This window comes from Balaenoptera physalus, assembly GCF_965194825.1.
Source record: "Balaenoptera physalus genome assembly, chromosome: 14".
NCBI lineage: Eukaryota > Metazoa > Chordata > Mammalia > Artiodactyla > Balaenopteridae > Balaenoptera > Balaenoptera physalus.
The window spans coordinates 96,709,541-96,735,609 of record NC_138893.1 but is presented as its reverse complement, the minus strand read 5'-3'; positions in this window follow the sequence as shown (position 1 = coordinate 96,735,609).

Here is a 26,069-nt window from a genome sequence, read left to right as displayed (position 1 = left end):
TAAGAATTTCTCTCTCTTTCACTGTCTTTGTTTCACGGGTTTTTAAAAGTAATTGATTTTTATAATGGGGTTTACCTGCTTTTCACTGCTGTGTTTTTGCCGCTTTACACCCACTGGACTCACTTACAGAGAGATATCAATGCATAGGTTTTAAGATTCTTACTAGTCAGATATATTCTTGGGCGGTGAATAGGGGGTGTTGAGTCCAATTCACTGAGCAAGGAGTAGGTCTTGTCTATTACCTATTGGGTTTATGGAACGGTATCTGAGCTAATTTGAAACCCTTGTTTTATGCATCACCCCACCTCACCTTTCCCGTTAAGCAGCCATAGTGTGTTTTCTAAACGTGTTACCCTGCTCTGATTTGTAATTCAGTTCAAGGGTAGCGGTTTTTAAATTCCCTCTATAAGTGATATCTTATGATAAGTATCTTTTTCTGTGTGACTTATTTCACTTAGAATCGTCCTACCTAAATCCACTCATCTTGCTGCTACTAGCCTTATGACGTTGATTTCATGGCTGAGTGATATTCCATTGTACATAAGGACCACAACTTCTTTATCCATTTTTCTCTTTCCTGGGATATTTAAGGTGTAACGAAGTGGAGGTTCTTGTCAACAGAGCAGCCCTAAACTTTGGGGTGCCTGTGTCTTGCTGATTTTTAGTTTTCCCAATTTATACGCCCATGAGTGGAAGTGCCCTATGCTCCCTAAGCTGATTTTTTTCGATGTTTCAGGACACACCGTGCACTTCTCCAGAGTGGCTGTTGGCAATTTACATCCCGCCCATCAGCGTAGCCAGGCTCCCGTTTCTCCATGGCCTGTTTTGCATTTCTGGTTTTGACACTTTATTCAGCATGGCCCTTTTGACCGATGGGAAGCGAGACTTCTTTGTAGCGCTGATTTGCCTTTCCAGGTTGCTTGGTTGGCCAAAAAGGGCGTATGCGTTTTTTCCTGAATATATTCAGGAAAAAACGCATACGCCCTTTTTGGCCAAGGGCATCATTGTCGAGGTTTTGCCGCTTTTCCTGTGCTTTAAAGGCGATTCGAATCTCCCTCCTGAAATCTGTTTCCTGCAATTCTGCCATGCTTTCCAATCCTCTTCGTTGCCTTCCCTCAATATATTTGTGGACGAGAGTCATCATTTATAAGTCTGCAGGTTTGTGAATTGCAGTGCCCCTGAGCTCCATTTTTCAACTCGCTTTCTTGGGAGCTGGCCGCAAAAGCGCAGGATTGCTTCAGGCCCTATTCTGGTCCCGGGCGGCAGGCTGAGCCTGTGGTTAATTCTTCTTCCTGATGGGAAAATAGAGTGACCTGTGCCTGTCCCAACACCTAGAGCTAGTCTCTCATTGGTTCCCCCTCTTCCCGTTCATCCTCAGGACAAATTGCAACCTGTACGGAACAGGAGGTTAAAGGTGCTGATTCTCCAAGGAGGGAGATTGCTAGTAAAGTGGCTGGAATGGCAAACCCGAGCACAAGGAGATGAGAAATGAGGTGCATTTTGAAAACCTTTCCGGATCACACGGTGTACCATCTTCTGGGTTTCTCATGCATGCTTTCGATGTAGGAAGATGCCCTTGAACCTGGAGATTTGGGACCCATGGGATGGGTACCATGCAGTATTACTTTAAAGGGTCTGCGTTTGCTCACCCAACCTCACCAAACCTCTCAGCCCAAAGAGTTTCCACCCTTATGTCTCAATCAGCTGTGGGTCTAGATATGGTCAATCCAGGTGGCATCACAGCCCCTGAACGAATTTTGTAAGAATTTCTCTCTCTTTCACTGTCTTTGTTTCACGGGTTTTTAAAAGTAATTGATTTTTATAATGGGGTTTACCTGCTTTTCACTGCTGTGTTTTTGCCGCTTTACACCCACTGGACTCACTTACAGAGAGATATCAATGCATAGGTTTTAAGATTCTTACTAGTCAGATATATTCTTGGGCGGTGAATAGGGGGTGTTGAGTCCAATTCACTGAGCAAGGAGTAGGTCTTGTCTATTACCTATTGGGTTTATGGAACGTTATCTGAGCTAATTTGAAACCCTTGTTTTATGCATCACCCCACCTCACCTTTCCCGTTAAGCAGCCATAGTGTGTTTTCTAAACGTGTGACCCTGCTCTGATTTGTAATTCAGTTCAAGGGTAGCGGTTTTTAAATTCCCTCTATAAGTGATATCTTATGATAAGTATCTTTTTCTGTGTGACTTATTTCACTTAGAATCGTCCAACCTAAATCCACTCATCTTACTGCTACTAGCCTTATGATGTTGATTTCATGGCTGAGTGATATTCCATTGTACATAAGGACCACAACTTCTTTATCCATTTTTCTCTTTCCTGGGATATTTAAGGTGTAACGAAGTGGAGGTTCTTGTCAACAGAGCAGCCCTAAACTTTGGGGTGCCTGTGTCTTGCTGATTTTTAGTTTTCCCAATTTATACGCCCATGAGTGGAAGTGCCCTATGCTCCCTAAGCTGATTTTTTTCGATGTTTCAGGACACACCGTGCACTTCTCCAGAGTGGCTGTTGGCAATTTACATCCCGCCCATCAGCGTAGCCAGGCTCCCGTTTCTCCATGGCCTGTTTTGCATTTCTGGTTTTGACACTTTATTCAGCATGGCCCTTTTGACCGATGGGAAGCGAGACTTCTTTGTAGCGCTGATTTGCCTTTCCAGGTTGCTTGGTTGGCCAAAAAGGGCGTATGCGTTTTTTCCTGAATATATTCAGGAAAAAACGCATACGCCCTTTTTGGCCAAGGGCATCATTGTCGAGGTTTTGCCGCTTTTCCTGTGCTTTAAAGGCGATTCGAATCTCCCTCCTGAAATCTGTTTCCTGCAATTCTGCCATGCTTTCCAATCCTCTTCGTTGCCTTCCCTCAATATATTTGTGGACGAGAGTCATCATTTATAAGTCTGCAGGTTTGTGAATTGCAGTGCCCCTGAGCTCCATTTTTCAACTCGCTTTCTTGGGAGCTGGCCGCAAAAGCGCAGGATTGCTTCAGGCCCTATTCTGGTCCCGGGCGGCAGGCTGAGCCTGTGGTTAATTCTTCTTCCTGATGGGAAAATAGAGTGACCTGTGCCTGTCCCAACACCTAGAGCTAGTCTCTCATTGGTTCCCCCTCTTCCCGTTCATCCTCAGGACAAATTGCAACCTGTACGGAACAGGAGGTTAAAGGTGCTGATTCTCCAAGGAGGGAGATTGCTAGTAAAGCGGCTGGAATGGCAAACCCGAGCACAAGGAGATAAGAAATGAGGTGCGTTTTGAAAACCTTTCCGGATCACACGGTGTACCAACTTCTGGGTTTCTCATGCATGCTTTCGATGTAGGAAGATGCCCTTGAACCTGGAGATTTGGGACCCATGGGATGGGTACCACACAGTATTACTTTAAAGGGTCTGCGTTTGCTCACCCAACCTCACCAAACCTCTCAGCCCCAAGAGTGTCCACCCTTATGTCTCAATCAACTGTGGGTCTAGATATGGTCAATCCAGGTGGCATCACAGCCCCTGAACGAATTTTGTAAGAATTTCTCTCTCTTTCACTGTCTTTGTTTCACGGGTTTTTAAAAGTAATTGATTTTTATAATGGGGTTTACCTGCTTTTCACTGCTGTGTTTTTGCCGCTTTACACCCACTGGACTCACTTACAGAGAGATATCAATGCATAGGTTTTAAGATTCTTACTAGTGAGATATATTCTTGGGCGGTGAATAGGGGGTGTTGAGTCCAATTCACTGAGCAAGGAGTAGGTCTTGTCTATTACCTATTGGGTTTATGGAACGGTATCTGAGCTAATTTGAAACCCTTGTTTTATGCATCACCCCACCTCACCTTTCCCGTTAAGCAGCCATAGTGTGTTTTCTAAACGTGTTACCCTGCTCTGATTTGTAATTCAGTTCAAGGGTAGCGGTTTTTATATTCCCTCTATAAGTGATATCTTATGATAAGTATCTTTTTCTGTGTGACTTATTTCACTTAGAATCGTCCTACCTAAATCCACTCATCTTGCTGCTACTAGCCTTATGACGTTGATTTCATGGCTGAGTGATATTCCATTGTACATAAGGACCACAACTTCTTTATCCATTTTTCTCTTTCCTGGGATATTTAAGGTGTAACGAAGTGGAGGTTCTTGTCAACAGAGCAGCCCTAAACTTTGGGGTGCCTGTGTCTTGCTGATTTTTAGTTTTCCCAATTTATACGCCCATGAGTGGAAGTGCCCTATGCTCCCTAAGCTGATTTTTTTCGATGTTTCAGGACACACCGTGCACTTCTCCAGAGTGGCTGTTGGCAATTTACATCCCGCCCATCAGCGTAGCCAGGCTCCCGTTTCTCCATGGCCTGTTTTGCATTTCTGGTTTTGACACTTTATTCAGCATGGCCCTTTTGACCGATGGGAAGCGAGACTTCTTTGTAGCGCTGATTTGCCTTTCCAGGTTGCTTGGTTGGCCAAAAAGGGCGTATGCGTTTTTTCCTGAATATATTCAGGAAAAAACGCATACGCCCTTTTTGGCCAAGGGCATCATTGTCGAGGTTTTGCCGCTTTTCCTGTGCTTTAAAGGCGATTCGAATTTCCCTCCTGAAATCTGTTTCCTGCAATTCTGCCTTGCTTTCAAATCCTCTTCGTTGCCTTCCCTCAATATATTTGTGGACGAGAGTCATCATTTATAAGTCTGCAGGTTTGTGAATTGCAGTGCCCCTGAGCTCCATTTTTCAACTCGCTTTCTTGGGAGCTGGCCGCAAAAGCGCAGGATTGCTTCAGGCCCTATTCTGGTCCCGGGCGGCAGGCTGAGCCTGTGGTTAATTCTTCTTCCTGATGGGAAAATAGAGTGACCTGTGCCTGTCCCAACACCTAGAGCTAGTCTCTCATTGGTTCCCCCTCTTCCCGTTCATCCTCAGGACAAATTGCAACCTGTACGGAACAGGAGGTTAAAGGTGCTGATTCTCCAAGGAGGGAGATTGCTAGTAAAGTGGCTGGAATGGCAAACCCGAGCACAAGGAGATGAGAAATGAGGTGCGTTTTGAAAACCTTTCCGGATCACACGGTGTACCATCTTCTGGGTTTCTCATGCATGCTTTCGATGTAGGAAGATGCCCTTGAACCTGGAGATTTGGGACCCATGGGATGGGTACCATGCAGTATTACTTTAAAGGGTCTGCGTTTGCTCACCCAACCTCACCAAACCTCTCAGCCCCAAGAGTTTCCACCCTTATGTCTCAATCAGCTGTGGGTCTAGATATGGTCAATCCAGGTGGCATCACAGCCCCTGAAAGAATTTTGTAAGAATTTCTCTCTCTTTAACTGTCTTTGTTTCACGGGTTTTTAAAAGTAATTGATTTTTATAATGGGGTTTACCTGCTTTTCACTGCTGTGTTTTTGCCGCTTTTCACCCACTGGACTCACTTACAGAGAGATATCAATGCATAGGTTTTAAGATTCTTACTAGTCAGATATATTCTTGGGCGGTGAATAGGGGGTGTTGAGTCCAATTCACTGAGCAAGGAGTAGGTCTTGTCTATTACCTATTGGGTTTATGGAACGGTATCTGAGCTAATTTGAAACCCTTGTTTTATGCATCACCCCACCTCACCTTTCCCGTTAAGCAGCCATAGTGTGTTTTCTAAACGTGTTACCCAGCTCTGATTTGTAATTCAGTTCAAGGGTAGCGGTTTTTATATTCCCTCTATAAGTGATATCTTATGATAAGTATCTTTTCTGTGTGACTTATTTCACTTAGAATCGTCCTACCTAAATCCACTCATCTTGCTGCTACTAGCCTTATGACGTTGATTTCATGGCTGAGTGATATTCCATTGTACATAAGGACCACAACTTCTTTATCCATTTTTCTCTTTCCTGGGATATTTAAGGTGTAACGAAGTGGAGGTTCTTGTCAACAGAGCAGCCCTAAACTTTGGGGTGCCTGTGTCTTGCTGATTTTTAGTTTTCCCAATTTATACGCCCATGAGTGGAAGTGCCCTATGCTCCCTAAGCTGATTTTTTTCGATGTTTCAGGACACACCGTGCACTTCTCCAGAGTGGCTGTTGGCAATTTACATCCCGCCCATCAGCGTAGCCAGGCTCCCGTTTCTCCATGGCCTGTTTTGCATTTCTGGTTTTGACACTTTATTCAGCATGGCCCTTTTGACCGATGGGAAGCGAGACTTCTTTGTAGCGCTGATTTGCCTTTCCAGGTTGCTTGGTTGGCCAAAAAGGGCGTATGCGTTTTTTCCTGAATATATTCAGGAAAAAACGCATACGCCCTTTTTGGCCAAGGGCATCATTGTCGAGGTTTTGCCGCTTTTCCTGTGCTTTAAAGGCGATTCGAATCTCCCTCCTGAAATCTGTTTCCTGCAATTCTGCCTTGCTTTCCAATCCTCTTCGTTGCCTTCCCTCAATATATTTGTGGACGAGAGTCATCATTTATAAGTCTGCAGGTTTGTGAATTGCAGTGCCCCTGAGCTCCATTTTTCAACTCGCTTTCTTGGGAGCTGGCCGCAAAAGCGCAGGATTGCTTCAGGCCCTATTCTGGTCCCGGGCGGCAGGCTGAGCCTGTGGTTAATTCTTCTTCCTGATGGGAAAATAGAGTGACCTGTGCCTGTCCCAACACCTAGAGCTAGTCTCTCATTGGTTCCCCCTCTTCCCGTTCATCCTCAGGACAAATTGCAACCTGTACGGAACAGGAGGTTAAAGGTGCTGATTCTCCAAGGAGGGAGATTGCTAGTAAAGCGGCTGGAATGGCAAACCCGAGCACAAGGAGATGAGAAATGAGGTGCGTTTTGAAAACCTTTCCAGATCACACGGTGTACCATCTTCTGGGTTTCTCATGCATGCTTTCGATGTAGGTAGATGCCCTTGAACCTGGAGATTTGGGACCCATGGGATGGGTACCACGCAGTATTACTTTAAAGGGTCTGCGTTTGCTCACCCAACCTCACCAAACCTCTCAGCCCCAAGAGTGTCCACCCTTATGTCTCAATCAACTGTGGGTCTAGATATGGTCAATCCAGGTGGCATCACAGCCCCTGAACGAATTTTGTAAGAATTTCTCTCTCTTTCACTGTCTTTGTTTCACGGGTTTTTAAAAGTAATTGATTTTTATAATGGGGTTTACCTGCTTTTCACTGCTGTGTTTTTGCCGCTTTACACCCACTGGACTCACTTACAGAGAGATATCAATGCATAGGTTTTAAGATTCTTACTAGTCAGATATATTCTTGGGCGGTGAATAGGGGGTGTTGAGTCCAATTCACTGAGCAAGGAGTAGGTCTTGTCTATTACCTATTGGGTTTATGGAACGGTATCTGAGCTAATTTGAAACCCTTGTTTTATGCATCACCCCACCTCACCTTTCCCGTTAAGCAGCCATAGTGTGTTTTCTAAACGTGTGACCCTGCTCTGATTTGTAATTCAGTTCAAGGGTAGCGGTTTTTATATTCCCTCTATAAGTGATATCTTATGATAAGTATCTTTTTCTGTGTGACTTATTTCACTTAGAATCGTCCTACCTAAATCCACTCATCTTGCTGCTACTAGCCTTATGACGTTGATTTCATGGCTGAGTGATATTCCATTGTACATAAGGACCACAACTTCTTTATCCATTTTTCTCTTTCCTGGGATATTTAAGGTGTAACGAAGTGGAGGTTCTTGTCAACAGAGCAGCCCTAAACTTTGGGGTGCCTGTGTCTTGCTGATTTTTAGTTTTCCCAATTTATACGCCCATGAGTGGAAGTGCCCTATGCTCCCTAAGCTGATTTTTTTCGATGTTTCAGGACACACCGTGCACTTCTCCAGAGTGGCTGTTGGCAATTTACATCCCGCCCATCAGCGTAGCCAGGCTCCCGTTTCTCCATGGCCTGTTTTGCATTTCTGGTTTTGACACTTTATTCAGCATGGCCCTTTTGACCGATGGGAAGCGAGACTTCTTTGTAGCGCTGATTTGCCTTTCCAGGTTGCTTGGTTGGCCAAAAAGGGCGTATGCGTTTTTTCCTGAATATATTCAGGAAAAAACGCATACGCCCTTTTTGGCCAAGGGCATCATTGTCGAGGTTTTGCCGCTTTTCCTGTGCTTTAAAGGCGATTCGAATCTCCCTCCTGAAATCTGTTTCCTGCAATTCTGCCTTGCTTTCCAATCCTCTTCGTTGCCTTCCCTCAATATATTTGTGGACGAGAATCATCATTTATAAGTCTGCAGGTTTGTGAATTGCAGTGCCCCTGAGCTCCATTTTTCAACTCGCTTTCTTGGGAGCTGGCCGCAAAAGCGCAGGATTGCTTCAGGCCCTATTCTGGTCCCGGGCGGCAGGCTGAGCCTGTGGTTAATTCTTCTTCCTGATGGGAAAATAGAGTGACCTGTGCCTGTCCCAACACCTAGAGCTAGTCTCTCATTGGTTCCCCCTCTTCCCGTTCATCCTCAGGACAAATTGCAACCTGTACGGAACAGGAGGTTAAAGGTGCTGATTCTCCAAGGAGGGAGATTGCTAGTAAAGTGGCTGGAATGGCAAACCCGAGCACAAGGAGATGAGAAATGAGGTGCGTTTTGAAAACCTTTCCGGATCACACGGTGTACCATCTTCTGGGTTTCTCATGCATGCTTTCGATGTAGGAAGATGCCCTTGAACCTGGAGATTTGGGACCCATGGGATGGGTACCATGCAGTATTACTTTAAAGGGTCTGCGTTTGCTCACCCAACCTCACCAAACCTCTCAGCCCCAAGAGTTTCCACCCTTATGTCTCAATCAGCTGTGGGTCTAGATATGGTCAATCCAGGTGGCATCACAGCCCCTGAACGAATTTTGTAAGAATTTCTCTCTCTTTAACTGTCTTTGTTTCACGGGTTTTTAAAAGTAATTGATTTTTATAATGGGGTTTACCTGCTTTTCACTGCTGTGTTTTTGCCGCTTTACACCCACTGGACTCACTTACAGAGAGATATCAATGCATAGGTTTTAAGATTCTTACTAGTCAGATATATTCTTGGGCGGTGAATAGGGGGTGTTGAGTCCAATTCACTGAGCAAGGAGTAGGTCTTGTCTATTACCTATTGGGTTTATGGAACGGTATCTGAGCTAATTTGAAACCCTTGTTTTATGCATCACCCCACCTCACCTTTCCCGTTAAGCAGCCATAGTGTGTTTTCTAAACGTGTTACCCTGCTCTGATTTGTAATTCAGTTCAAGGGTAGCGGTTTTTAAATTCCCTCTATAAGTGATATCTTATGATAAGTATCTTTTTCTGTGTGACTTATTTCACTTAGAATCGTCCTACCTAAATCCACTCATCTTGCTGCTACTAGCCTTATGACTTTGATTTCATGGCTGAGTGATATTCCATTGTACATAAGGACCACAACTTCTTTATCCATTTTTCTCTTTCCTGGGATATTTAAGGTGTAACGAAGTGGAGGTTCTTGTCAACAGAGCAGCCCTAAACTTTGGGGTGCCTGTGTCTTGCTGATTTTTAGTTTTCCCAATTTATACGCCCATGAGTGGAAGTGCCCTATGCTCCCTAAGCTGATTTTTTTCGATGTTTCAGGACACACCGTGCACTTCTCCAGAGTGGCTGTTGGCAATTTACATCCCGCCCATCAGCGTAGCCAGGCTCCCGTTTCTCCATGGCCTGTTTTGCATTTCTGGTTTTGACACTTTATTCAGCATGGCCCTTTTGACCGATGGGAAGCGAGACTTCTTTGTAGCGCTGATTTGCCTTTCCAGGTTGCTTGGTTGGCCAAAAAGGGCGTATGCGTTTTTTCCTGAATATATTCAGGAAAAAACGCATACGCCCTTTTTGGCCAAGGGCATCATTGTCGAGGTTTTGCCGCTTTTCCTGTGCTTTAAAGGCGATTCGAATCTCCCTCCTGAAATCTGTTTCCTGCAATTCTGCCATGCTTTCCAATCCTCTTCGTTGCCTTCCCTCAATATATTTGTGGACGAGAGTCATCATTTATAAGTCTGCAGGTTTGTGAATTGCAGTGCCCCTGAGCTCCATTTTTCAACTCGCTTTCTTGGGAGCTGGCCGCAAAAGCGCAGGATTGCTTCAGGCCCTATTCTGGTCCCGGGCGGCAGGCTGAGCCTGTGGTTAATTCTTCTTCCTGATGGGAAAATAGAGTGACCTGTGCCTGTCCCAACACCTAGAGCTAGTCTCTCATTGGTTCCCCCTCTTCCCGTTCATCCTCAAGACAAATTGCAACCTGTACGGAACAGGAGGTTAAAGGTGCTGATTCTCCAAGGAGGGAGATTGCTAGTAAAGCGGCTGGAATGGCAAACCCGAGCACAAGGAGATGAGAAATGAGGTGCGTTTTGAAAACCTTTCCGGATCACACGGTGTACCAACTTCTGGGTTTCTCATGCTTGCTTTCGATGTAGGAAGATGCCCTTGAACCTGGAGATTTGGGACCCATGGGATGGGTACCACGCAGTATTACTTTAAAGGGTCTGCGTTTGCTCACCCAACCTCACCAAACCTCTCAGCCCCAAGAGTGTCCACCCTTATGTCTCAATCAACTGTGGGTCTAGATATGGTCAATCCAGGTGGCATCACAGCCCCTGAACGAATTTTGTAAGAATTTCTCTCTCTTTCACTGTCTTTGTTTCACGGGTTTTTAAAAGTAATTGATTTTTATTATGGGGTTTACCTGCTTTTCACTGCTGTGTTTTTGCCGCTTTACACCCACTGGACTCACTTACAGAGAGATATCAATGCATAGGTTTTAAGATTCTTACTAGTCAGATATATTCTTGGGCGGTGAATAGGGGGTGTTGAGTCCAATTCACTGAGCAAGGAGTAGGTCTTGTCTATTACCTATTGGGTTTATGGAACGGTATCTGAGCTAATTTGAAACCCTTGTTTTATGCATCACCCCACCTCCCCTTTCCCGTTAAGCAGCCATAGTGTGTTTTCTAAACGTGTTACCCTGCTCTGATTTGTAATTCAGTTCAAGGGTAGCGGTTTTTATATTCCCTCTATAAGTGATATCTTATGATAAGTATCTTTTTCTGTGTGACTTATTTCACTTAGAATCGTCCTACCTAAATCCACTCATCTTGCTGCTACTAGCCTTATGACGTTGATTTCATGGCTGAGTGATATTCCATTGTACATAAGGACCACAACTTCTTTATCCATTTTTCTCTTTCCTGGGATATTTAAGGTGTAACGAAGTGGAGGTTCTTGTCAACAGAGCAGCCCTAAACTTTGGGGTGCCTGTGTCTTGCTGATTTTTAGTTTTCCCAATTTATACGCCCATGAGTGGAAGTGCCCTATGCTCCCTAAGCTGATTTTTTTCGATGTTTCAGGACACACCGTGCACTTCTCCAGAGTGGCTGTTGGCAATTTACATCCCGCCCATCAGCGTAGCCAGGCTCCCGTTTCTCCATGGCCTGTTTTGCATTTCTGGTTTTGACACTTTATTCAGCATGGCCCTTTTGACCGATGGGAAGCGAGACTTCTTTGTAGCGCTGATTTGCCTTTCCAGGTTGCTTGGTTGGCCAAAAAGGGCGTATGCGTTTTTTCCTGAATATATTCAGGAAAAAACGCATACGCCCTTTTTGGCCAAGGGCATCATTGTCGAGGTTTTGCCGCTTTTCCTGTGCTTTAAAGGCGATTCGAATCTCCCTCCTGAAATCTGTTTCCTGCAATTCTGCCTTGCTTTCCAATCCTCTTCGTTGCCTTCCCTCAATATATTTGTGGACGAGAGTCATCATTTATAAGTCTGCAGGTTTGTGAATTGCAGTGCCCCTGAGCTCCATTTTTCAACTCGCTTTCTTGGGAGCTGGCCGCAAAAGCGCAGGATTGCTTCAGGCCCTATTCTGGTCCCGGGCGGCAGGCTGAGCCTGTGGTTAATTCTTCTTCCTGATGGGAAAATAGAGTGACCTGTGCCTGTCCCAACACCTAGAGCTAGTCTCTCATTGGTTCCCCCTCTTCCCGTTCATCCTCAGGACAAATTGCAACCTGTACGGAACAGGAGGTTAAAGGTGCTGATTCTCCAAGGAGGGAGATTGCTAGTAAAGCGGCTGGAATGGCAAACCCGAGCACAAGGAGATGAGAAATGAGGTGCGTTTTGAAAACCTTTCCAGATCACACGGTGTACCATCTTCTGGGTTTCTCATGCATGCTTTCGATGTAGGTAGATGCCCTTGAACCTGGAGATTTGGGACCCATGGGATGGGTACCACGCAGTATTACTTTAAAGGGTCTGCGTTTGCTCACCCAACCTCACCAAACCTCTCAGCCCCAAGAGTGTCCACCCTTATGTCTCAATCAACTGTGGGTCTAGATATGGTCAATCCAGGTGGCATCACAGCCCCTGATCGAATTTTGTAAGAATTTCTCTCTCTTTCACTGTCTTTGTTTCACGGGTTTTTAAAAGTAATTGATTTTTATAATGGGGTTTACCTGCTTTTCACTGCTGTGTTTTTGCCGCTTTACACCCACTGGACTCACTTACAGAGAGATATCAATGCATAGGTTTTAAGATTCTTACTAGTCAGATATATTCTTGGGCGGTGAATAGGGGGTGTTGAGTCCAATTCACTGAGCAAGGAGTAGGTCTTGTCTATTACCTATTGGGTTTATGGAACGGTATCTGAGCTAATTTGAAACCCTTGTTTTATGCATCACCCCACCTCACCTTTCCCGTTAAGCAGCCATAGTGTGTTTTCTAAACGTGTTACCCTGCTCTGATTTGTAATTCAGTTCAAGGGTAGCGGTTTTTAAATTCCCTCTATAAGTGATATCTTATGATAAGTATCTTTTTCTGTGTGACTTATTTCACTTAGAATCGTCCTACCTAAATCCACTCATCTTGCTGCTACTAGCCTTATGACGTTGATTTCATGGCTGAGTGATATTCCATTGTACATAAGGACCACAACTTCTTTATCCATTTTTCTCTTTCCTGGGATATTTAAGGTGTAACGAAGTGGAGGTTCTTGTCAACAGAGCAGCCCTAAACTTTGGGGTGCCTGTGTCTTGCTGATTTTTAGTTTTCCCAATTTATACGCCCATGAGTGGAAGTGCCCTATGCTCCCTAAGCTGATTTTTTTCGATGTTTCAGGACACACCGTGCACTTCTCCAGAGTGGCTGTTGGCAATTTACATCCCGCCCATCAGCGTAGCCAGGCTCCCGTTTCTCCATGGCCTGTTTTGCATTTCTGGTTTTGACACTTTATTCAGCATGGCCCTTTTGACCGATGGGAAGCGAGACTTCTTTGTAGCGCTGATTTGCCTTTCCAGGTTGCTTGGTTGGCCAAAAAGGGCGTATGCGTTTTTTCCTGAATATATTCAGGAAAAAACGCATACGCCCTTTTTGGCCAAGGGCATCATTGTCGAGGTTTTGCCGCTTTTCCTGTGCTTTAAAGGCGATTCGAATCTCCCTCCTGAAATCTGTTTCCTGCAATTCTGCCATGCTTTCCAATCCTCTTCGTTGCCTTCCCTCAATATATTTGTGGACGAGAGTCATCATTTATAAGTCTGCAGGTTTGTGAATTGCAGTGCCCCTGAGCTCCATTTTTCAACTCGCTTTCTTGGGAGCTGGCCGCAAAAGCGCAGGATTGCTTCAGGCCCTATTCTGGTCCCGGGCGGCAGGCTGAGCCTGTGGTTAATTCTTCTTCCTGATGGGAAAATAGAGTGACCTGTGCCTGTCCCAACACCTAGAGCTAGTCTCTCATTGGTTCCCCCTCTTCCCGTTCATCCTCAAGACAAATTGCAACCTGTACGGAACAGGAGGTTAAAGGTGCTGATTCTCCAAGGAGGGAGATTGCTAGTAAAGCGGCTGGAATGGCAAACCCGAGCACAAGGAGATGAGAAATGAGGTGCGTTTTGAAAACCTTTCCGGATCACACGGTGTACCAACTTCTGGGTTTCTCATGCTTGCTTTCGATGTAGGAAGATGCCCTTGAACCTGGAGATTTGGGACCCATGGGATGGGTACCACGCAGTATTACTTTAAAGGGTCTGCGTTTGCTCACCCAACCTCACCAAACCTCTCAGCCCCAAGAGTGTCCACCCTTATGTCTCAATCAACTGTGGGTCTAGATATGGTCAATCCAGGTGGCATCACAGCCCCTGAACGAATTTTGTAAGAATTTCTCTCTCTTTCACTGTCTTTGTTTCACGGGTTTTTAAAAGTAATTGATTTTTATTATGGGGTTTACCTGCTTTTCACTGCTGTGTTTTTGCCGCTTTACACCCACTGGACTCACTTACAGAGAGATATCAATGCATAGGTTTTAAGATTCTTACTAGTCAGATATATTCTTGGGCGGTGAATAGGGGGTGTTGAGTCCAATTCACTGAGCAAGGAGTAGGTCTTGTCTATTACCTATTGGGTTTATGGAACGGTATCTGAGCTAATTTGAAACCCTTGTTTTATGCATCACCCCACCTCCCCTTTCCCGTTAAGCAGCCATAGTGTGTTTTCTAAACGTGTTACCCTGCTCTGATTTGTAATTCAGTTCAAGGGTAGCGGTTTTTATATTCCCTCTATAAGTGATATCTTATGATAAGTATCTTTTTCTGTGTGACTTATTTCACTTAGAATCGTCCTACCTAAATCCACTCATCTTGCTGCTACTAGCCTTATGACGTTGATTTCATGGCTGAGTGATATTCCATTGTACATAAGGACCACAACTTCTTTATCCATTTTTCTCTTTCCTGGGATATTTAAGGTGTAACGAAGTGGAGGTTCTTGTCAACAGAGCAGCCCTAAACTTTGGGGTGCCTGTGTCTTGCTGATTTTTAGTTTTCCCAATTTATACGCCCATGAGTGGAAGTGCCCTATGCTCCCTAAGCTGATTTTTTTCGATGTTTCAGGACACACCGTGCACTTCTCCAGAGTGGCTGTTGGCAATTTACATCCCGCCCATCAGCGTAGCCAGGCTCCCGTTTCTCCATGGCCTGTTTTGCATTTCTGGTTTTGACACTTTATTCAGCATGGCCCTTTTGACCGATGGGAAGCGAGACTTCTTTGTAGCGCTGATTTGCCTTTCCAGGTTGCTTGGTTGGCCAAAAAGGGCGTATGCGTTTTTTCCTGAATATATTCAGGAAAAAACGCATACGCCCTTTTTGGCCAAGGGCATCATTGTCGAGGTTTTGCCGCTTTTCCTGTGCTTTAAAGGCGATTCGAATCTCCCTCCTGAAATCTGTTTCCTGCAATTCTGCCTTGCTTTCCAATCCTCTTCGTTGCCTTCCCTCAATATATTTGTGGACGAGAGTCATCATTTATAAGTCTGCAGGTTTGTGAATTGCAGTGCCCCTGAGCTCCATTTTTCAACTCGCTTTCTTGGGAGCTGGCCGCAAAAGCGCAGGATTGCTTCAGGCCCTATTCTGGTCCCGGGCGGCAGGCTGAGCCTGTGGTTAATTCTTCTTCCTGATGGGAAAATAGAGTGACCTGTGCCTGTCCCAACACCTAGAGCTAGTCTCTCATTGGTTCCCCCTCTTCCCGTTCATCCTCAGGACAAATTGCAACCTGTACGGAACAGGAGGTTAAAGGTGCTGATTCTCCAAGGAGGGAGATTGCTAGTAAAGTGGCTGGAATGGCAAACCCGAGCACAAGGAGATGAGAAATGAGGTGCGTTTTGAAAACCTTTCCGGATCACACGGTGTACCATCTTCTGGGTTTCTCATGCATGCTTTCGATGTAGGAAGATGCCCTTGAACCTGGAGATTTGGGACCCATGGGATGGGTACCATGCAGTATTACTTTAAAGGGTCTGCGTTTGCTCACCCAACCTCACCAAACCTCTCAGCCCCAAGAGTTTCCACCCTTATGTCTCAATCAGCTGTGGGTCTAGATATGGTCAATCCAGGTGGCATCACAGCCCCTGAACGAATTTTGTAAGAATTTCTCTCTCTTTAACTGTCTTTGTTTCACGGGTTTTTAAAAGTAATTGATTTTTATAATGGGGTTTACCTGCTTTTCACTGCTGTGTTTTTGCCGCTTTACACCCACTGGACTCACTTACAGAGAGATATCAATGCATAGGTTTTAAGATTCTTACTAGTCAGATATATTCTTGGGCGGTGAATAGGGGGTGTTGAGTCCAATTCACTGAGCAAGGAGTAGGTCTTGTCTATTACCTATTGGGTTTATGGAACGGTATCTGAGCTAATTTGAAACCCTTGTTTTATGCATCACCCCACCTCACCTTTCCCGTTAAGCAGCCATAGTGTGTTTTCTAAACGTGTTACCCTGCTCTGATTTGTAATTCAGTTCAAGGGTAGCGGTTTTTAAATTCCCTCTATAAGTGATATCTTATGATAAGTATCTTTTTCTGTGTGACTTATTTCACTTAGAATCGTCCTACCTAAATCCACTCATCTTGCTGCTACTAGCCTTATGACGTTGATTTCATGGCTGAGTGATATTCCATTGTACATAAGGACCACAACTTCTTTATCCATTTTTCTCTTTCCTGGGATATTTAAGGTGTAACGAAGTGGAGGTTCTTGTCAACAGAGCAGCCCTAAACTTTGGGGTGCCTGTGTCTTGCTGATTTTTAGTTTTCCCAATTTATACGCCCATGAGTGGAAGTGCCCTATGCTCCCTAAGCTGATTTTTTTCGATGTTTCAGGACACACCGTGCACTTCTCCAGAGTGGCTGTTGGCAATTTACATCCCACCCATCAGCGTAGCCAGGTTCCCGTTTCTCCATGGCCTGTTTTGCATTTCTGGTTTTGACACTTTATTCAGCATGGCCCTTTTGACCGATGGGAAGCGAGACTTCTTTGTAGCGCTGATTTGCCTTTCCAGGTTGCTTGGTTGGCCAAAAAGGGCGTATGCGTTTTTTCCTGAATATATTCAGGAAAAAACGCATACGCCCTTTTTGGCCAAGGGCATCATTGTCGAGGTTTTGCCGCTTTTCCTGTGCTTTAAAGGCGATTCGAATCTCCCTCCTGAAATCTGTTTCCTGCAATTCTGCCATGCTTTCCAATCCTCTTCGTTGCCTTCCCTCAATATATTTGTGGACGAGAGTCATCATTTATAAGTCTGCAGGTTTGTGAATTGCAGTGCCCCTGAGCTCCATTTTTCAACTCGCTTTCTTGGGAGCTGGCCGCAAAAGCGCAGGATTGCTTCAGGCCCTATTCTGGTCCCGGGCGGCAGGCTGAGCCTGTGGTTAATTCTTCTTCCTGATGGGAAAATAGAGTGACCTGTGCCTGTCCCAACACCTAGAGCTAGTCTCTCATTGGTTCCCCCTCTTCCCGTTCATCCTCAAGACAAATTGCAACCTGTACGGAACAGGAGGTTAAAGGTGCTGATTCTCCAAGGAGGGAGATTGCTAGTAAAGCGGCTGGAATGGCAAACCCGAGCACAAGGAGATGAGAAATGAGGTGCGTTTTGAAAACCTTTCCGGATCACACGGTGTACCAACTTCTGGGTTTCTCATGCTTGCTTTCGATGTAGGAAGATGCCCTTGAACCTGGAGATTTGGGACCCATGGGATGGGTACCACGCAGTATTACTTTAAAGGGTCTGCGTTTGCTCACCCAACCTCACCAAACCTCTCAGCCCCAAGAGTGTCCACCCTTATGTCTCAATCAACTGTGGGTCTAGATATGGTCAATCCAGGTGGCATCACAGCCCCTGAACGAATTTTGTAAGAATTTCTCTCTCTTTCACTGTCTTTGTTTCACGGGTTTTTAAAAGTAATTGATTTTTATTATGGGGTTTACCTGCTTTTCACTGCTGTGTTTTTGCCGCTTTACACCCACTGGACTCACTTACAGAGAGATATCAATGCATAGGTTTTAAGATTCTTACTAGTCAGATATATTCTTGGGCGGTGAATAGGGGGTGTTGAGTCCAATTCACTGAGCAAGGAGTAGGTCTTGTCTATTACCTATTGGGTTTATGGAACGGTATCTGAGCTAATTTGAAACCCTTGTTTTATGCATCACCCCACCTCCCCTTTCCCGTTAAGCAGCCATAGTGTGTTTTCTAAACGTGTTACCCTGCTCTGATTTGTAATTCAGTTCAAGGGTAGCGGTTTTTATATTCCCTCTATAAGTGATATCTTATGATAAGTATCTTTTTCTGTGTGACTTATTTCACTTAGAATCGTCCTACCTAAATCCACTCATCTTGCTGCTACTAGCCTTATGACGTTGATTTCATGGCTGAGTGATATTCCATTGTACATAAGGACCACAACTTCTTTATCCATTTTTCTCTTTCCTGGGATATTTAAGGTGTAACGAAGTGGAGGTTCTTGTCAACAGAGCAGCCCTAAACTTTGGGGTGCCTGTGTCTTGCTGATTTTTAGTTTTCCCAATTTATACGCCCATGAGTGGAAGTGCCCTATGCTCCCTAAGCTGATTTTTTTCGATGTTTCAGGACACACCGTGCACTTCTCCAGAGTGGCTGTTGGCAATTTACATCCCGCCCATCAGCGTAGCCAGGCTCCCGTTTCTCCATGGCCTGTTTTGCATTTCTGGTTTTGACACTTTATTCAGCATGGCCCTTTTGACCGATGGGAAGCGAGACTTCTTTGTAGCGCTGATTTGCCTTTCCAGGTTGCTTGGTTGGCCAAAAAGGGCGTATGCGTTTTTTCCTGAATATATTCAGGAAAAAACGCATACGCCCTTTTTGGCCAAGGGCATCATTGTCGAGGTTTTGCCGCTTTTCCTGTGCTTTAAAGGCGATTCGAATCTCCCTCCTGAAATCTGTTTCCTGCAATTCTGCCTTGCTTTCAAATCCTCTTCGTTGCCTTCCCTCAATATATTTGTGGACGAGAGTCATCATTTATAAGTCTGCAGGTTTGTGAATTGCAGTGCCCCTGACCTCCATTTTTCAACTCGCTTTCTTGGGAGCTGGCCGCAAAAGCGCAGGATTGCTTCAGGCCCTATTCTGGTCCCGGGCGGCAGGCTGAGCCTGTGGTTAATTCTTCTTCCTGATGGGAAAATAGAGTGACCTGTGCCTGTCCCAACACCTAGAGCTAGTCTCTCATTGGTTCCCCCTCTTCCCGTTCATCCTCAGGACAAATTGCAACCTGTACGGAACAGGAGGTTAAAGGTGCTGATTCTCCAAGGAGGGAGATTGCTAGTAAAGTGGCTGGAATGGCAAACCCGAGCACAAGGAGATGAGAAATGAGGTGCGTTTTGAAAACCTTTCCGGATCACACGGTTTACCATCTTCTGGGTTTCTCATGCATGCTTTCGATGTAGGAAGATGCCCTTGAACCTGGAGATTTGGGACCCATGGGATGGGTACCATGCAGTATTACTTTAAAGGGTCTGCGTTTGCTCACCCAACCTCACCAAACCTCTCAGCCCCAAGAGTTTCCACCCTTATGTCTCAATCAGCTGTGGGTCTAGATATGGTCAATCCAGGTGGCATCACAGCCCCTGAACGAATTTTGTAAGAATTTCTCTCTCTTTAACTGTCTTTGTTTCACGGGTTTTTAAAAGTAATTGATTTTTATAATGGGGTTTACCTGCTTTTCACTGCTGTGTTTTTGCCGCTTTACACCCACTGGACTCACTTACAGAGAGATATCAATGCATAGGTTTTAAGATTCTTACTAGTCAGATATATTCTTGGGCGGTGAATAGGGGGTGTTGAGTCCAATTCACTGAGCAAGGAGTAGGTCTTGTCTATTACCTATTGGGTTTATGGAACGGTATCTGAGCTAATTTGAAACCCTTGTTTTATGCATCACCCCACCTCACCTTTCCCGTTAAGCAGCCATAGTGTGTTTTCTAAACGTGTGACCCTGCTCTGATTTGTAATTCAGTTCAAGGGTAGCGGTTTTTATATTCCCTCTATAAGTGATATCTTATGATAAGTATCTTTTTCTGTGTGACTTATTTCACTTAGAATCGTCCTACCTAAATCCACTCATCTTGCTGCTACTAGCCTTATGACGTTGATTTCATGGCTGAGTGATATTCCATTGTACATAAGGACCACAACTTCTTTATCCATTTTTCTCTTTCCTGGGATATTTAAGGTGTAACGAAGTGGAGGTTCTTGTCAACAGAGCAGCCCTAAACTTTGGGGTGCCTGTGTCTTGCTGATTTTTAGTTTTCCCAATTTATACGCCCATGAGTGGAAGTGCCCTATGCTCCCTAAGCTGATTTTTTTCGATGTTTCAGGACACACCGTGCACTTCTCCAGAGTGGCTGTTGGCAATTTACATCCCGCCCATCAGCGTAGCCAGGCTCCCGTTTCTCCATGGCCTGTTTTGCATTTCTGGTTTTGACACTTTATTCAGCATGGCCCTTTTGACCGATGGGAAGCGAGACTTCTTTGTAGCGCTGATTTGCCTTTCCAGGTTGCTTGGTTGGCCAAAAAGGGCGTATGCGTTTTTTCCTGAATATATTCAGGAAAAAACGCATACGCCCTTTTTGGCCAAGGGCATCATTGTCGAGGTTTTGCCGCTTTTCCTGTGCTTTAAAGGCGATTCGAATCTCCCTCCTGAAATCTGTTTCCTGCAATTCTGCCTTGCTTTCCAATCCTCTTCGTTGCCTTCCCTCAATATATTTGTGGACGAGAGTCATCATTTATAAGTCTGCAGGTTTGTGAATTGCAGTGCCCCTGAGCTCCATTTTTCAACTCGCTTTCTTGGGAGCTGGCCGCAAAAGCGCAGGATTGCTTCAGGCCCTATTCTGGTCCCGGGCGGCAGGCTGAGCCTGTGGTTAATTCTTCTTCCTGATGGGAAAATAGAGTGACCTGTGCCTGTCCCAACACCTAGAGCTAGTCTCTCATTGGTTCCCCCTCTTCCCGTTCATCCTCAGGACAAATTGCAACCTGTACGGAACAGGAGGTTAAAGGTGCTGATTCTCCAAGGAGGGAGATTGCTAGTAAAGCGGCTGGAATGGCAAACCCGAGCACAAGGAGATGAGAAATGAGGTGCGTTTTGAAAACCTTTCCGGATCACACGGTGTACCATCTTCTGGGTTTCTCATGCATGCTTTCGATGTAGGAAGATGCCCTTGAACCTGGAGATTTGGGACCCATGGGATGGGTACCATGCAGTATTACTTTAAAGGGTCTGCGTTTGCTCACCCAACCTCACCAAACCTCTCAGCCCCAAGAGTTTCCACCCTTATGTCTCAATCAGCTGTGGGTCTAGATATGGTCAATCCAGGTGGCATCACAGCCCCTGAACGAATTTTGTAAGAATTTCTCTCTCTTTAACTGTCTTTGTTTCACGGGTTTTTAAAAGTAATTGATTTTTATAATGGGGTTTACCTGCTTTTCACTGCTGTGTTTTTGCCGCTTTACACCCACTTGACTCACTTACAGAGAGATATCAATGCATAGGTTTTAAGATTCTTACTAGTCAGATATATTCTTGGGCGGTGAATAGGGGGTGTTGAGTCCAATTCACTGAGCAAGGAGTAGGTCTTGTCTATTACCTATTGGGTTTATGGAACGGTATCTGAGCTAATTTGAAACCCTTGTTTTATGCATCACCCCACCTCACCTTTCCCGTTAAGCAGCCATAGTGTGTTTTCTAAACGTGTTACCCTGCTCTGATTTGTAATTCAGTTCAAGGGTAGCGGTTTTTAAATTCCCTCTATAAGTGATATCTTATGATAAGTATCTTTTTCTGTGTGACTTATTTCACTTAGAATCGTCCTACCTAAATCCACTCATCTTGCTGCTACTAGCCTTATGACGTTGATTTCATGGCTGAGTGATATTCCATTGTACATAAGGACCACAACTTCTTTATCCATTTTTCTCTTTCCTGGGATATTTAAGGTGTAACGAAGTGGAGGTTCTTGTCAACAGAGCAGCCCTAAACTTTGGGGTGCCTGTGTCTTGCTGATTTTTAGTTTTCCCAATTTATACGCCCATGAGTGGAAGTGCCCTATGCTCCCTAAGCTGATTTTTTTCGATGTTTCAGGACACACCGTGCACTTCTCCAGAGTGGCTGTTGGCAATTTACATCCCGCCCATCAGCGTAGCCAGGCTCCCGTTTCTCCATGGCCTGTTTTGCATTTCTGGTTTTGACACTTTATTCAGCATGGCCCTTTTGACCGATGGGAAGCGAGACTTCTTTGTAGCGCTGATTTGCCTTTCCAGGTTGCTTGGTTGGCCAAAAAGGGCGTATGCGTTTTTTCCTGAATATATTCAGGAAGAAACGCATACGCCCTTTTTGGCCAAGGGCATCATTGTCGAGGTTTTGCCGCTTTTCCTGTGCTTTAAAGGCGATTCGAATCTCCCTCCTGAAATCTGTTTCCTGCAATTCTGCCATGCTTTCCAATCCTCATCGTTGCCTTCCCTCAATATATTTGTGGACGAGAGTCATGATTTATAAGTCTGCAGGTTTGTGAATTGCAGTGCCCCTGAGCTCCATTTTTCAACTCGCTTTCTTGGGAGCTGGCCGCAAAAGCGCAGGATTGCTTCAGGCCCTATTCTGGTCCCGGGCGGCAGGCTGAGCCTGTGGTTAATTCTTCTTCCTGATGGGAAAATAGAGTGACCTGTGCCTGTCCCAACACCTAGAGCTAGTCTCTCATTGGTTCCCCCTCTTCCCGTTCATCCTCAAGACAAATTGCAACCTGTACGGAACAGGAGGTTAAAGGTGCTGATTCTCCAAGGAGGGAGATTGCTAGTAAAGCGGCTGGAATGGCAAACCCGAGCACAAGGAGATGAGAAATGAGGTGCGTTTTGAAAACCTTTCCGGATCACACGGTGTACCATCTTCTGGGTTTCTCATGCATGCTTTCGATGTAGGAAGATGCCCTTGAACCTGGAGATTTGGGACCCATGGGATGGGCACCACGCAGTATTACTTTAAAGGGTCTGCGTTTGCTCACCCAACCTCACCAAACCTCTCAGCCCCAAGAGTGTCCACCCTTATGTCTCAATCAACTGAGGGTCTAGATATGGTCAATCCAGGTGGCATCACAGCCCCTGAACGAATTTTGTAAGAATTTCTCTCTCTTTCACTGTCTTTGTTTCACGGGTTTTTAAAAGTAATTGATTTTTATAATGGGGTTTACCTGCTTTTCACTGCTGTGTTTTTGCCGCTTTACACCCACTGGACTCACTTACAGAGAGATATCAATGCATAGGTTTTAAGATTCTTACTAGTCAGATATATTCTTGGGCGGTGAATAGGGGGTGTTGAGTCCAATTCACTGAGCAAGGAGTAGGTCTTGTCTATTACCTATTGGGTTTATGGAACGTTATCTGAGCTAATTTGAAACCCTTGTTTTATGCATCACCCCACCTCACCTTTCCCGTTAAGCAGCCATAGTGTGTTTTCTAAACGTGTGACCCTGCTCTGATTTGTAATTCAGTTCAAGGGTAGCGGTTTTTAAATTCCCTCTATAAGTGATATCTTATGATAAGTATCTTTTTCTGTGTGACTTATTTCACTTAGAATCGTCCAACCTAAATCCACTCATCTTACTGCTACTAGCCTTATGATGTTGATTTCATGGCTGAGTGATATTCCATTGTACATAAGGACCACAACTTCTTTATCCATTTTTCTCTTTCCTGGGATATTTAAGGTGTAACGAAGTGGAGGTTCTTGTCAACAGAGCAGCCCTAAACTTTGGGGTGCCTGTGTCTTGCTGATTTTTAGTTTTCCCAATTTATACGCCCATGAGTGGAAGTGCCCTATGCTCCCTAAGCTGATTTTTTTCGATGTTTCAGGACACACCGTGCACTTCTCCAGAGTGGCTGTTGGCAATTTACATCCCGCCCATCAGCGTAGCCAGGCTCCCGTTTCTCCATGGCCTGTTTTGCATTTCTGGTTTTGACACTTTATTCAGCATGGCCCTTTTGACCGATGGGAAGCGAGACTTCTTTGTAGCGCTGATTTGCCTTTCCAGGTTGCTTGGTTGGCCAAAAAGGGCGTATGCGTTTTTTCCTGAATATATTCAGGAAAAAACGCATACGCCCTTTTTGGCCAAGGGCATCATTGTCGAGGTTTTGCCGCTTTTCCTGTGCTTTAAAGGCGATTCGAATCTCCCTCCTGAAATCTGTTTCCTGCAATTCTGCCATGCTTTCCAATCCTCTTCGTTGCCTTCCCTCAATATATTTGTGGACGAGAGTCATCATTTATAAGTCTGCAGGTTTGTGAATTGCAGTGCCCCTGAGCTCCATTTTTCAACTCGCTTTCTTGGGAGCTGGCCGCAAAAGCGCAGGATTGCTTCAGGCCCTATTCTGGTCCCGGGCGGCAGGCTGAGCCTGTGGTTAATTCTTCTTCCTGATGGGAAAATAGAGTGACCTGTGCCTGTCCCAACACCTAGAGCTAGTCTCTCATTGGTTCCCCCTCTTCCCGTTCATCCTCAGGACAAATTGCAACCTGTACGGAACAGGAGGTTAAAGGTGCTGATTCTCCAAGGAGGGAGATTGCTAGTAAAGCGGCTGGAATGGCAAACCCGAGCACAAGGAGATAAGAAATGAGGTGCGTTTTGAAAACCTTTCCGGATCACACGGTGTACCAACTTCTGGGTTTCTCATGCATGCTTTCGATGTAGGAAGATGCCCTTGAACCTGGAGATTTGGGACCCATGGGATGGGTACCACACAGTATTACTTTAAAGGGTCTGCGTTTGCTCACCCAACCTCACCAAACCTCTCAGCCCCAAGAGTGTCCACCCTTATGTCTCAATCAACTGTGGGTCTAGATATGGTCAATCCAGGTGGCATCACAGCCCCTGAACGAATTTTGTAAGAATTTCTCTCTCTTTCACTGTCTTTGTTTCACGGGTTTTTAAAAGTAATTGATTTTTATAATGTGGTTTACCTGCTTTTCACTGCTGTGTTTTTGCCGCTTTACACCCACTGGACTCACTTACAGAGAGATATCAATGCATAGGTTTTAAGATTCTTACTAGTGAGATATATTCTTGGGCGGTGAATAGGGGGTGTTGAGTCCAATTCACTGAGCAAGGAGTAGGTCTTGTCTATTACCTATTGGGTTTATGGAACGGTATCTGAGCTAATTTGAAACCCTTGTTTTATGCATCACCCCACCTCCCCTTTCCCGTTAAGCAGCCATAGTGTGTTTTCTAAACGTGTTACCCTGCTCTGATTTGTAATTCAGTTCAAGGGTAGCGGTTTTTATATTCCCTCTATAAGTGATATCTTATGATAAGTATCTTTTTCTGTGTGACTTATTTCACTTAGAATCGTCCTACCTAAATCCACTCATCTTGCTGCTACTAGCCTTATGACGTTGATTTCATGGCTGAGTGATATTCCATTGTACATAAGGACCACAACTTCTTTATCCATTTTTCTCTTTCCTGGGATATTTAAGGTGTAACGAAGTGGAGGTTCTTGTCAACAGAGCAGCCCTAAACTTTGGGGTGCCTGTGTCTTGCTGATTTTTAGTTTTCCCAATTTATACGCCCATGAGTGGAAGTGCCCTATGCTCCCTAAGCTGATTTTTTTCGATGTTTCAGGACACACCGTGCACTTCTCCAGAGTGGCTGTTGGCAATTTACATCCCGCCCATCAGCGTAGCCAGGCTCCCGTTTCTCCATGGCCTGTTTTGCATTTCTGGTTTTGACACTTTATTCAGCATGGCCCTTTTGACCGATGGGAAGCGAGACTTCTTTGTAGCGCTGATTTGCCTTTCCAGGTTGCTTGGTTGGCCAAAAAGGGCGTATGCGTTTTTTCCTGAATATATTCAGGAAAAAACGCATACGCCCTTTTTGGCCAAGGGCATCATTGTCGAGGTTTTGCCGCTTTTCCTGTGCTTTAAAGGCGATTCGAATCTCCCTCCTGAAATCTGTTTCCTGCAATTCTGCCATGCTTTCCAATCCTCTTCGTTGCCTTCCCTCAATATATTTGTGGACGAGAGTCATCATTTATAAGTCTGCAGGTTTGTGAATTGCAGTGCCCCTGAGCTCCATTTTTCAACTCGCTTTCTTGGGAGCTGGCCGCAAAAGCGCAGGATTGCTTCAGGCCCTATTCTGGTCCCGGGCGGCAGGCTGAGCCTGTGGTTAATTCTTCTTCCTGATGGGAAAATAGAGTGACCTGTGCCTGTCCCAACACCTAGAGCTAGTCTCTCATTGGTTCCCCCTCTTCCCGTTCATCCTCAGGACAAATTGCAACCTGTACGGAACAGGAGGTTAAAGGTGCTGATTCTCCAAG